Source organism: Lygodium microphyllum, chromosome 16 (assembly GCF_053477565.2).
Source record: "Lygodium microphyllum isolate KBCC chromosome 16, Lygodium_microphyllum_v1.1.10, whole genome shotgun sequence".
Taxonomy (NCBI): Eukaryota; Viridiplantae; Streptophyta; class Polypodiopsida; order Schizaeales; family Lygodiaceae; genus Lygodium; species Lygodium microphyllum.
Window position 1 is genome coordinate 106960274 of NC_141150.1, and position 12044 is coordinate 106972317.

Below are 12044 nucleotides of genomic sequence, written 5' to 3' on the forward strand. Positions count from 1 at the left end.
GTCTATCCCTTCTCCATCAAACTCGGGAACCTTAATTTGCTTGAGAAGGAATTTCTTCTCTTGCATGTCAACATTCGTGGGTGCAGAAGGTGCCTAACAATCAAGCCATACTGCTTAGATTATTTTGTTTAGGATATGTCTACAAACCATACATTAATCAATCATGTATCATTACAAAATTTCGGCTCTGTTGGTAGACTGTGAGGTGCCCGCCCATCGGCTTTCCAGGCACTCTTTTAGCGGTCTATCGAGAAACGAATCTAAGCGTCGCTGCCCGGCACTCCCAAGGAATGTTCCGAGTTTTGTCGCCTAGGGTTTCCCGAATCCGCCTCGCAACGGAACGTTCATGACCGAACCCACTAGGATCGACCTGAAATTTGGGTTCCTAGTTGTCAAGGTCTCCTATTAGCATTCTAGCATCGGATTTTGGACATCCTACTTTACGCAGAGATACCCAATCCGAAGCAGACCCATGCCGCACTTGGTTCAAAGAGAATGGGAAACGAGAGGGATGCGTTGCTCAACCTCTCTGCCCATAGGGCATAGTCCCATTCCGGTCCCCTAAAACGGCATGAATTTGGTTCTAACCTATCAATACCTAAAGGTCGAATGACGATAAAAACTTGTGAGAAGCCTCCCAATTCTCTGGGACCACCCTACCATAGGACGAACCCGTCGGGGATTCCGCCCACCCGCTTCCGTTAATAGCTTTAGTTTTCTAATTAGGTCCTACCACATTTATATGTGACACTTAAAATCAGCTTCATTAATTAAGCCTTTTAGGGAACAAGGTTCGTTCGCGTAAATTATAGCACAGACACGAAAACAGAGCAAAGCAATCTATTGACAAACAAGATCAAACAAGTTCCTTAACTTATCTTCAAGTTAATCTTTGTCTCCCGCCCATACAGGAGAAATTATGTTTCGCTTCTGTCCAACAGAAGTATCCCTTCTGCCATGCAGAAGTAACTGGTCCAATTCACATGGCACCAAAACTCAATCCTTTATCTAGAATAGGATCTCCCAACATGCCCAGATGTTGGGGGCCACGGAGGTCTTCAACTCCATTCTTGACCTAGCAAGGGGTGTCCAGAGCTCCAACTGACCCACAAGCTGTCTAGGAGCGAAACATCATTCCCGTGGTTGGCCTTTTCACCACTCGACCTTCGGCCCGTGAATCGAGCAGTGCCCTTTCGGGTTAATACGCGGTGCGACCATGGAGGTGATCTACCCGTACAATATATCCTTCCTTAATTAAATCCTTTAAGAATCAAGCACAAACAAGGCAATCAGCCTAATATCATTTTCCAAGAAAACATTCCTTTAATCCCATGGCGACTTGTCATCACAGACCCTTGCCATGCATTTACCATAAATCACAAGCACTTGGAATAATCATCCAAACAATAACTAACAACCAATTGAATGTGAAAACATTTAGGATGTTGTTCGATCAATCAACAAAACCAATTGCATTCTTTCCAAACAATGCAAGAATGGACGATATAACATTTCCATCGTATATTTGCTCTCTCCCTTGGGATCTAAGAGCAATACCATGCAAACATGTTCTTAACACTTCCTTCCTTCGGCTAGGGCATATGTTAAGGGTTCAAACACTATTCATGATGTAAGTTCTATAGGTCACTTACCTTGATTGATAACCCAACCCTGAATTTGGATTGGCAAAAGTCATCCTTATCCAACGGATCTCAAGACATCCTAGTTTTTAACCCTTATGATCAATTTCTTGTACTAGCTCTTAGTCAAGTCATGAGGTAACTAGAAATTTATCCTCATGTATCAAACATGTTATAGGCATAACGTATAAATACTTGATAAGATAAGTGCGAGATGATCTCAAGTAATTAGACTCCAATAGGCCTCGCATTGACCTAGAATCTAGTTTTTCTTAGTATTTGGCCTGTTAGGCTAAGTACTTTTGAAGTATCTAAACTTTAAACTAGTACTTCTCCATTCATGATTCTTAATGTCATATTCTTTAGCAATTATGCTATCTATAACCCTTGACTATATTTTAATCTAGCATTTCTATGCCCAATCTTTTAATGTCGTTCTTTTGGCGACTATGCCATTCATAACGCTTGACTAATTCTTCCTTGTAATTGCTCTACTAGCAAATAAGTCATATGTAACTAGGTGCAATTATCTTCCCTTGATATATGCACTTCACAAACTCCATCTTCCGAATAGGTGAGATGAAATTTATCCTTTCCCATTACCTATACTCGTGCAATAGTATGGGGCCTAACATATCTCATACGAGAATCAAAGCAAGAATCTATCAATTTGAAAATACATTACTTACGACCGGAACCGCAGTTGGATTGACGATGATGCCTTTGCCCGAAGCCTTGTTGCTAGTTGCAAGATTGTCATCCACACGCGACATTCTTTGCTTGGAGGCCATCGTCCGCAAATAGACTCAAGAGATTAAGAAGGTAGAATAGATTCAAGATGGAAGATCGTAAGAGAAGATGGTTAAGTCGAGGATCGAGATAGAGGGAATTGAGCTAATTCTCTTCCTTGCAGCCTCTCGAGGTGACTCTTCTCTCTCTCTCTCTCTCAAGCTCTCTTTCAAGCTCTTCCTCACAATCTCTTGGAGGGGTATCCTTCTCTCTACCTCTCTCTCGCAGCCTCTCGGTGTCTCCTTATGCTTTTCAATGCCTCTCCCATGCCTCGTATTTATAGTGAATTGGAGAAGAGGGCTTGTGGTTGAGAAGTGGAGCTCTTTGTGGAGGGGGATCTTGGAAAGATCAGTGATCTGATGCTCAGATCATAAATCTGATGGTTCCATTGGCTCCGAAAGGGGGGTAAAACCCCAAGACACTTGGTTAGAAAGCTCTCAGTTCACTCCTTCTTCTTTTCTCTGTTCGAAGTGCTGTCTACTGCCTGTAAACTGCGATCGCGGCGCGCGCGATTTCGCCAGTCACTTTTCTTTATTTTTCATTTTATAAAATCTTCAAACTAACTAAAAAATCACTTATCTTTTCTTTTAAATGACATCTAGTTCTAAAAATCTCCATATCTTTTTTTAAAGGATAATATCTAAAATATACTAGCTTTGCCCAAAATCTAATGTTTTTGGACCATCCAAACTATACTCATGAACTTAGTGATTAATATAACTCATAAGTCTCGTTCACGTTGTAATTTACGTGAAGGGTAGCTACGGTCTTTGCCAATTCGAGAAAAATATCGAATTTACGACTCTTGATTTTTATAAATAAAATATTTTAAATTAAATAAAAATTATCAATAATTAATGTTAGTTAGTTTTTACCTTAGTTAGTCTTTAGTTAGTAATCTTACTAACTTATTAATTGACTAACTAACTTACGAACCAACCAACTAACTTTTATCGTGTGGAGATATTACAGTAGACATATTTTTTAGTGGACCCCTCATTGGATTTGTCACTTGATGACGTCTCACTAGCAGATGGAGCATCTAGTGTATCAAACTCTGATGAAGATAAAGGAATTCTCTCACTTTGAGGAGATTCAGGATAGGCATATAACTACTAGACATCTAGCACCTCAATCACCTAGCGGGTATATCAACTTAACAATTTGCTTGTAAGATCCATGGCCTGCCTAGCAATACTTGATAGCTAGGTCACCCTACAAACCTAATGACCCTAAAGTCCAGAATGCATTCCACATTGGAAACGGTCACATGGACTTTAGTAATGCAACCTTCGGGTTGTCTTAAATTGTCATCAACCATTCAGAGGATCATGGCGGCATCTTTTTTATTTCTAATCCTAGTCTCTCCATCAATTCTAAACTCATAATGTTGACAGAGGATTCTGTGTCCACAATAACATGGTCCACTAATATTCCATCAACATATGCCGCTAACCTCAGACAATACTTTTCAACATGCTCAAACCAATCATCTCCTACTTGCACTATTCCCAAGGGCTCAACAATATACCCAGTGCATAGAATCTTCTTAAATTCCTTGCATACTCCTGGAGACAACTTAATCAATTGTAGAAGTTTTATATTTGGCTTAACTTTGCAAAGAGAACTCGCTATATTGAATTCACGATAGCTAGCAAGAGCTCGCTTTTCTCACCAGACCATTCTCTCTTTTGGTCTTTAACTGGCTTTGGTGCTTCCTTCTTGGCTTTTTCCTTCTTCTTTGGCAACTCCTTATCCTTATTGGAGTCAGCTTTACCATCTATGGACTTGAGAGGTCCACCTTCCATATTGGGATTAAGGACTTGTGTCCCCTTATCATCTTGCTTGGGGTTTCCCTTGACGGGTTTTTCCTTAGCTTTGTTGACCTCTTTACCCTTTTGGCCTCTCGTAATAACCCATAGATTAGAAGCTTCAGTCCCATTAATACAAACAGCTTCTATAAGGCTAACACCACTGCCACTAGGTAGCTCCTCTACCATAGCTTTCCCTCTTTGTAATATTTGTTTCGGTCCTTTATCTTGCTGGAGATTATTCCCTTGCGCTCGATGATTAGCTGTGGACCTAGCTGTTTACTTCCTTGTTGAAGAGAACTAATCTTACTCCAACAAGTACTAACTAAACAGATGGACTTCCCCTCGGGGGGGGTCACTCATGAATATATGTATATATAACGTGAGTTCAAAATAAGGGGTTTTTAAAACACCATTTTTATACATTTTATACATACAGAAGGGTGTCATATAAAGGGATTACTTATAGATTGAATAGAAAAGGGTTGTGTTTTATTCAAGAAAAATTCACATATTAGGATATTTATAAATAGTCCATGAACGCACGGATATAGAGAATATATATATAGTGAACCCCCCAAGGACTTCCCACATATGCCACATTTAATATTTGGACAATTCCCAGGGAAATATTGGCCACCACACCACTTACTGTTGAATCTTGAGGGGCCACCCTCTTCAGGGCATTGACTCCCTATCAAATTCTGCTACTTTTTAAAGAAATTAACATCAATGGTGATTTGTTTATATTGTTTGCTAATCACATTAGTATAGTGCTTCATTATATCCTTAACTTTTCCAAGAACATTCAAGGCACTTAACTCATAGCCACAATCGTCTACCTATCATTCCATTGGCCTAACCACTAGATTAGGGATTGGTTGTTGATTCCCTAGAACAACGGTAGGATTTAACATTGGGCTTCCAATAGTCGGTGGAGCCCCCTTACTAGCCATCGGCATGGTCACACTAGGAGGAGCTGGCAATATGGGCACATTTGGAATTATGCTTCCTCTCCCATTAGGATAAATCATGGGCATCCCTTGGCCTCCATTCATCAATGCTAAAGTATTTCCAAACCCTAAACTTGGATTCCAGTTTTCCCTAGAGGTATAAGCCACTTGTAATCAGATTCTTCCTCTTCTGCTCGTGTAATAGCTGTGTCAATGTCGGCAAGAGCAACACTGCTCAATTGCACTTGAATATTAAATTCTAGCCCATTCAAAAAGTATTGCAATTGAGCAACAGTTGGAATAGGAATATAGGTTTGCAACTTATGGAATACCTCCTTTAGTTTCTTGGCATACCCATGGACATTCTTGTGAGGTTCTTGACGTGTAACATTGAGGACACATAGCCAATACTGACCTCCCCTTTCAAGGGCAAACTCTCATCAAAATGCCGCAAAGAATAAGTCGATCATCATTATGGTTCGAGCCTCTAAGTTGTGATACCACATTGTAGCTCATCCTTTTAGAGTCATATTGAAGAACATCATCAAATGTCCCTCATTTTGAATTTGACAGTTAAACATTAACTTTTGGAGTTCATTGATATGTAGTTCTGCATCTTCCTCTACTAACCCATTAAAAATGGGTAGAGGAAACCCTAAGGCTAGCAAGTGCGGCATCCCTGTTGGGACTATAATGGGTTGTCCCACCATGGTAACAACCAGGTTCGCTAAAGGATTTTGAACAATTGGAACTATCACTCCACTTGAAGTGGACAAGGTGATTGGAAGGGGAAAAGTACTAGATCTTCCTCCCCCTAATGGACTATGCATTGAGCTAGGGTTACTAAGACCCCACCCTTGTAAGGATATTGGACCACTCCTTTTTCGAGAATATCTTCTATTTATTTCAGCCTGTCGTCCAGCATGTTCAGCTCTTTCTTGCTTTTGAAGCTCGGCTTGACGGTCTTGTGAGTCTATCTCACTGATTTTTGACATACACTTATGAATTGGTTCCAATTGACCAAGATTCAAAAACCACCACTTATTAATAGCTCCTAGTAAACACACCACTTGTCCAGACCTAAAACGAGCCTGACACTGGCTCTAAGCACTAGCCTGGTCTCTCTATACTCAAAGAACACACACTCTCTGTAGAGGCGCTCAAGCTCAACCACCATGATCCATAGATCTTTTATTCTTTCAAGTGTTTCAAACCGAGCACTAATGGCTATCTCTCACATAGCCAACACGTTGTCTCTCTCTACAAGTATAGTGAGCTTATCTCCATGCCTGATCGAGTTGCCTCCTCTCTTGAGCACTCCAATAGCTCCATGATTCAAGTACAAGCTTCAAGCGAGCTCGATCCTCATAAGATCCATGCTCTACGCTCCATTGCTGCAAGCAAGATAAGAGAAGAGAAGAAGAGAGGAGAAGATGGAGAGCTTCTCCACCACGGCCCCTCACCCTCATCAAGCGCAAGCTCAAGAAAGCAAGAAGAAGAAGAAGAGGAGGAGGAGAGCTACTTTTGGCCACACACAAGAATGAGCTTTTTCATTCACTTTTTTCCTTTCATACAAAACCCTAACCCTAATTCCCTTTAGGCAGTCATTCCCTTTTTGGTCTAGGCTTGGGCCATTCCTCCAACCCTTTTCCTCCTCTTCGCTATTGGCATGGCCTCAACCTGTGTCTCTAACCATTTACAATTTGCACGGGTGAGAGCCCAGCGCTCTTTAACAAAATAAATCATGGTGCACCTTGTGCTCTTTTACAAAAGTATTGACTTATGCTTTTTTTAATGCGCCTCTCTCCTTGATTTAGGACTTTTTTGCACTTCTTGTGTTTCCAAATTTTTGTTGGCATGCCTTCGTCTTCCATTTCACTTTTGCCTTGGCCTTGTCTTCTGCTTTAGATTTTCTAAAATTTTCACCTTGTTTTTTTGAGGGTTAACATTACCCCCTCCTAGACGAGTGCCAATCCCATGGCACTCTTCGTCGTAGGTAGCAGGCTTTGGCATGCACCGAAGATGTGGGTGGAAGGGACTACTGTGGTTTGCTGTGGAGGAGTTTTGGTGGTGGTTCAGATGAAGGTCGTTTGTGGTACTTTGTTGGCATGATTGATTGGTAATAGGGTTATTGTAGTTTGTGATAGGGATGTTCCTTGTTGGGAGTTACACTCTTGGTTGGCACAGGTGTTGGTGTTCGAGATTCTACATGTGACGATTCTTTGGTGGGCTTGCGTGATGATAAAGGACAAGAGTTCAGAGTTGAGTATAGATGAAGAGTTGACAGTACTTTCGTTGGAATCTTCAATACCTGCAATTGAAAACCTCTCATATGGTCTCTCCCTAGGGGTGTTGAGAATCAGAGTTTGCAGCAGTAGAATGTGTGCACAAGAGGGAGAGAAGAGCTCAAAGTACAAGAATGAAATCTTGCTTACTAAGTTGCTTAGAGTACAACTTGGGTACACTCTCTCACAAATGATGGTGACCCATAGGCTATTTATATAGCCCTTTGCCAGCTAGGGTTAGGGTTTCCCCTGCCCTTAGGGCTATTCACACCCATCTGCCCTTATACTCCCTTTCTTACAGTGGGTTTCTATGCCCATCTTCTAACACCCCCCTCAATGCCAGGGTGGCATTGGATTACAAGACATGTAAAAGATCCCCCCCTTTTTGGATGCCTTTATAAATCAGGCTTACAAGGTTGTTTTAGGTAGATGATTTAAATAGTCAGAACAGTCGATCTTTAGATGAATTGGAGACATAGTTGGCCACCAATTCTTTGGGTATTTCAGGAGTGTTGGGGCATTTACTTGTTATATGCCCTGTCTTCTTGCATTTGTTACATTTCATCTTCTCGGGATACTTCTTCCAGCAGTTGTTTACAAGATGTCCTTTTTTCTTACAGAAAGAACATTTAGTGAGAACTGTATGAACCAATACTTGTTCACGGGAATTTGAAGTTGCCTGACTGTTGCTGCTTTCTTTGTGGTTCCTCTTTTCTTCATCCAAAATAGGATTGAATGGTACTTGCTAAAGTAGGATCTGGAATGTTGGTGAGAGTGGTTGTGAGAGTGGTTACAAGAGTAGGAAACACCTGTTTTACAGCTTTTAGGAGAATAGCAATAGCATCTTCTTCAAGTATTGGAGCTTGTACAGAAGCAAGCTGTGCCATAAGTCCCTTCATATGAGAAATGAATTTTCCCAAATCTTCTCCTGAACGATATTCCAAGCTAAAGAATTCAATTTTAAGGAAGATTTTAGTATTCTTACCAGTGGCTCCATAGAGCTTTTCAAGCTCATCCCATTTTTCTTTAGCAGTGTTTAGTTGATCAACATGATGAATCAGGGATTCATCTAAGTGTAGCATTATGATTGCTTGAGCCCGTTGGTCATCCTCTATATCAATCATATTTGCAGAGTTTACAACTCTACTCCCTTGAATAAGAGGCCAATACCCTCTCTCCATCATTTTGTATTTTATAAGTACCTGCCATAGATGGAAATCCTTACCATCAAACTTTCGAATTTGAGGACGGACATCAGCATATGTTGTGGTCATTGGGAAGGTCTTACCACTTGTTAGGACTAGGGCAGTGTCTAGTCCCTTACAAACCTTTCACTGAGTGCGGAAGCAATTTAGACAAAGTGAAGTCAAATTTGCAATGAAGAGAAAGGCTGAAAATCATATAAGTGTAATATTTCCAGGTATGACTTTGCTGGTCCTTTCTTATGTGCAAGCTTCTTCCGTGGTTTAATAGTCTTTTTAGGTTTTAATGAAGTAAACCTAGACTGGACTTCAGGCTCCTCCTTGTGGTACGGCTTAGTGGATGAAGCTTGTGTTGGACACGGTTTGTCTATGATCTCAATGCTTGTTGCTGATGACTCCGAGGAGAGTATGATGACACTCATGCTATTGATTTCACTGACCAATGTACTTGAGACAATGTCACTTACGGTATGTAATACACTTCTTGTGCATAATGGTCTATGTGTTAATTTTACACATAACCTTACAACAATTCATGAAGAGGAATAAAAAACTCACTGGGTTTTAGTGAATGCCCAGTCAGCTATTCAACTGATGATTTATGATTAGTGTTAAGAGAACACTATTATCAAGCTTAGTGAAGTGCTTGAATGGAACCCGGTTGGAAGTCGGCTTCTCGATGCTTGGTGATGTCCGTTGATCATGCCCAAGAGCTTCAGACTCTGGAATAGGATTCAGAGACTCTGCTTCAGTGATTAGAATCACTGTTAATGAAGCTCAGAGTGTAAAAATCCCAAAATGTCAAGCTTGGAGCTTGTTGGCTATGGCTGCCTAAAAAAACACAGTTAGGGTTTGGCTTGTAGCAGCCAGCAGAAGAAGAATTTCCCAGAGCCCTCTTAGCTGAGGATAGCCCACTTGGGGGGCTATCAAACCCCTATGATAGTGGCTGAGATTGCGCCGCCTGCTGCCCATGTTTCAGCCCGAGATCTGCGCATGTCCAGACTGCGCCGTTTTCTCGAATCTTGACAATGCTGGCCTCACACGTGGACAATGTCAGTGTTTGAACTGACAGGGAGCTGCGCCCTGATGTGGCGAAAAGATCTCTAGAAGAAAGCTCAGGCTAATATGGCCTCCTTTGTCCTCCTCAAGTCCTCCAATGGAGGTAGGTTGCAGGCAGCTATGGAGGAAAGAAGGATAGAGTGAAGAAAATGACAGCTAATGTACACTTAGTTATGACTGATGCTGAGGGAAGCTGGGGAGATCAGAGATGGCTCTGATACCATGTTGAGAATCAGAGTTTGTAGCAGTAGAATGTGTGCACAAGAGGGAGAGAAGAGCTCAAAGTACAAGAATGAAATCTTGCTTACTAAGTTGCTTAGAGTACAACTTGGGTACACTCTCTCACAAATGATAGTGACCCATAGGCTGTTTATATAGCCCTTTGCCAGCTAGGGTTAGGGTTTCCCTTGCCCTTAGGGCTATTCACACCCATCTTCCCTTATACTCCCTTGCTTACAGTGGGTTTCTATGCCCATCTTCTAACAAGCGGTTAGTGTTAGTCTTCTTATTGTGCACAAGATGTAGTTTAATTAGTTTGGGAGACAGGTCAAACTCTAAGTAAGCCGAGAGTATTGTCCTGCACTTGAGGACCCAATGTGTATAGATTGTGGTGCAAATATTATGTGAGTACACGTGCATACTTAGATATTACGTAGTTAGAAGACTACTAGTCTGGTTCCTCATAGCAATGTGTGGATGAAGCGAGGGTTCAATGGGGTGGAAAAAATTGTCGATGTTGAGGAGAAGTATACTTGAAGGCTTCTTGAGACATCATTTGTGATTTTGACAACAGGATGTAGCATAATTGAGCTCATTGATGCCTTGGCTTTTGGTAGCTAGTGGCTACTTGTATTGTTTGAAGAGTATGGTGTACCTTCCATGATCTTTTGTGCCTTGCTTATCACTGTTGATTGCGATGGCACTAAGATGGAGTGCGAAAAGGAATTGTGCAAATGGTTCAAGGTGATAGGTCTAACCATAGGTGAGATGAGCTCCCTAGGTATGTCCTACCCTTGATGTGCCTTGAACAATTGTGGGGGATGTATAAAGGGCTAGGGGACTAGGGATGGAGCCAACTGACCAAGGTCATTGGACGTACCTAATTTGAGGACCCCTAGGCATTGTGATGTGATTTATTTTATTTTATTTTATTTTCTCTTCTTTTTTTGGGATAAAATGAATACAATCAATGCAATATGTTGAAGCTATTAGCATTTCATTTGGATTGAGAAATGTCGAGATCCAAAGGTTGTGAAAAATGGATTTTACAATGATGATTGTGTTACTAGCCTCGATGCTAGAGGAACAATTGTTGAGATGAAGAGATACACTAGAGATTTTGCAAACCTCTTTGTAACATGTGAGACATCATAACAATTGAGACGGAGATTGAGATAAGGATTGAGTAGCTGCACTTGATGATTAATTTTGTGCTTCCTATGTCCATTTAAGAAAAGAGGGTGTGTAGGAGATTTGGAACTCCTAGGTGGACATGACACGGGCTAGAAGATTTGCTCATGGCTATTCAATGATTATGCCATTTGCTTTCTTGAGCAATCAACCTCATCATGAGCAACATTGTGCCTATGGTGCTCATTATCCTCTTGGAAAGTTAAAGGCTCCTTGGGCACTAGTGGTATTTGTGCACACTTGACAATTACATCTGACATTCGCTTGTTAAGCATGCTAGGCTGTTGAGGATCTACCTTTCGAATAGTCACGTATGGTTTCTTGATTTTAATCATGAAGGGCTCAGTCACTTCAATGTTTTTGACTCGAGACTTGGATTTTGTTTAGATTTCCTCCTGTGCACTTCTTTGCTTTTTATATGATGTCGCCTTTAGCTTATAGAGGTGGTTCAGCAGGGGGTATTTGTACCCAAATCCATCTGTTACCTGTGTAATACCCTTGAGCATGTAGCAACATTTTGGATATCCATCGTGGTGTTGTGCTACCTCTCCATCGATACCTTTATCTATGAGGCTTGGGCTTCTTTTGTGGCATTCTACGATATGTAAGCCCAAAGCCTATCCTTGGCATTGTATCCTAACCTTCTTGTTTCAAGCATGGCCTCACTCACTAGTTCTCTCTGTTCAACATGCACTTGTATCAACTCTTTCAAAAAGTCCTTGCTCTTGTTACTAGGCTTGCCTGGTATGTCAAAATATTCATTGTCTGGATGAGGTCACCCTTACTAAAGGTTGTGATTATCCTCACACCCGGTAATGTCAAGTGTATCCTCTATGGTACATAATCGGCCTCACACTTTGTCACCCTTTTGAAGGGTATTCCTAGGAGGGTTTCC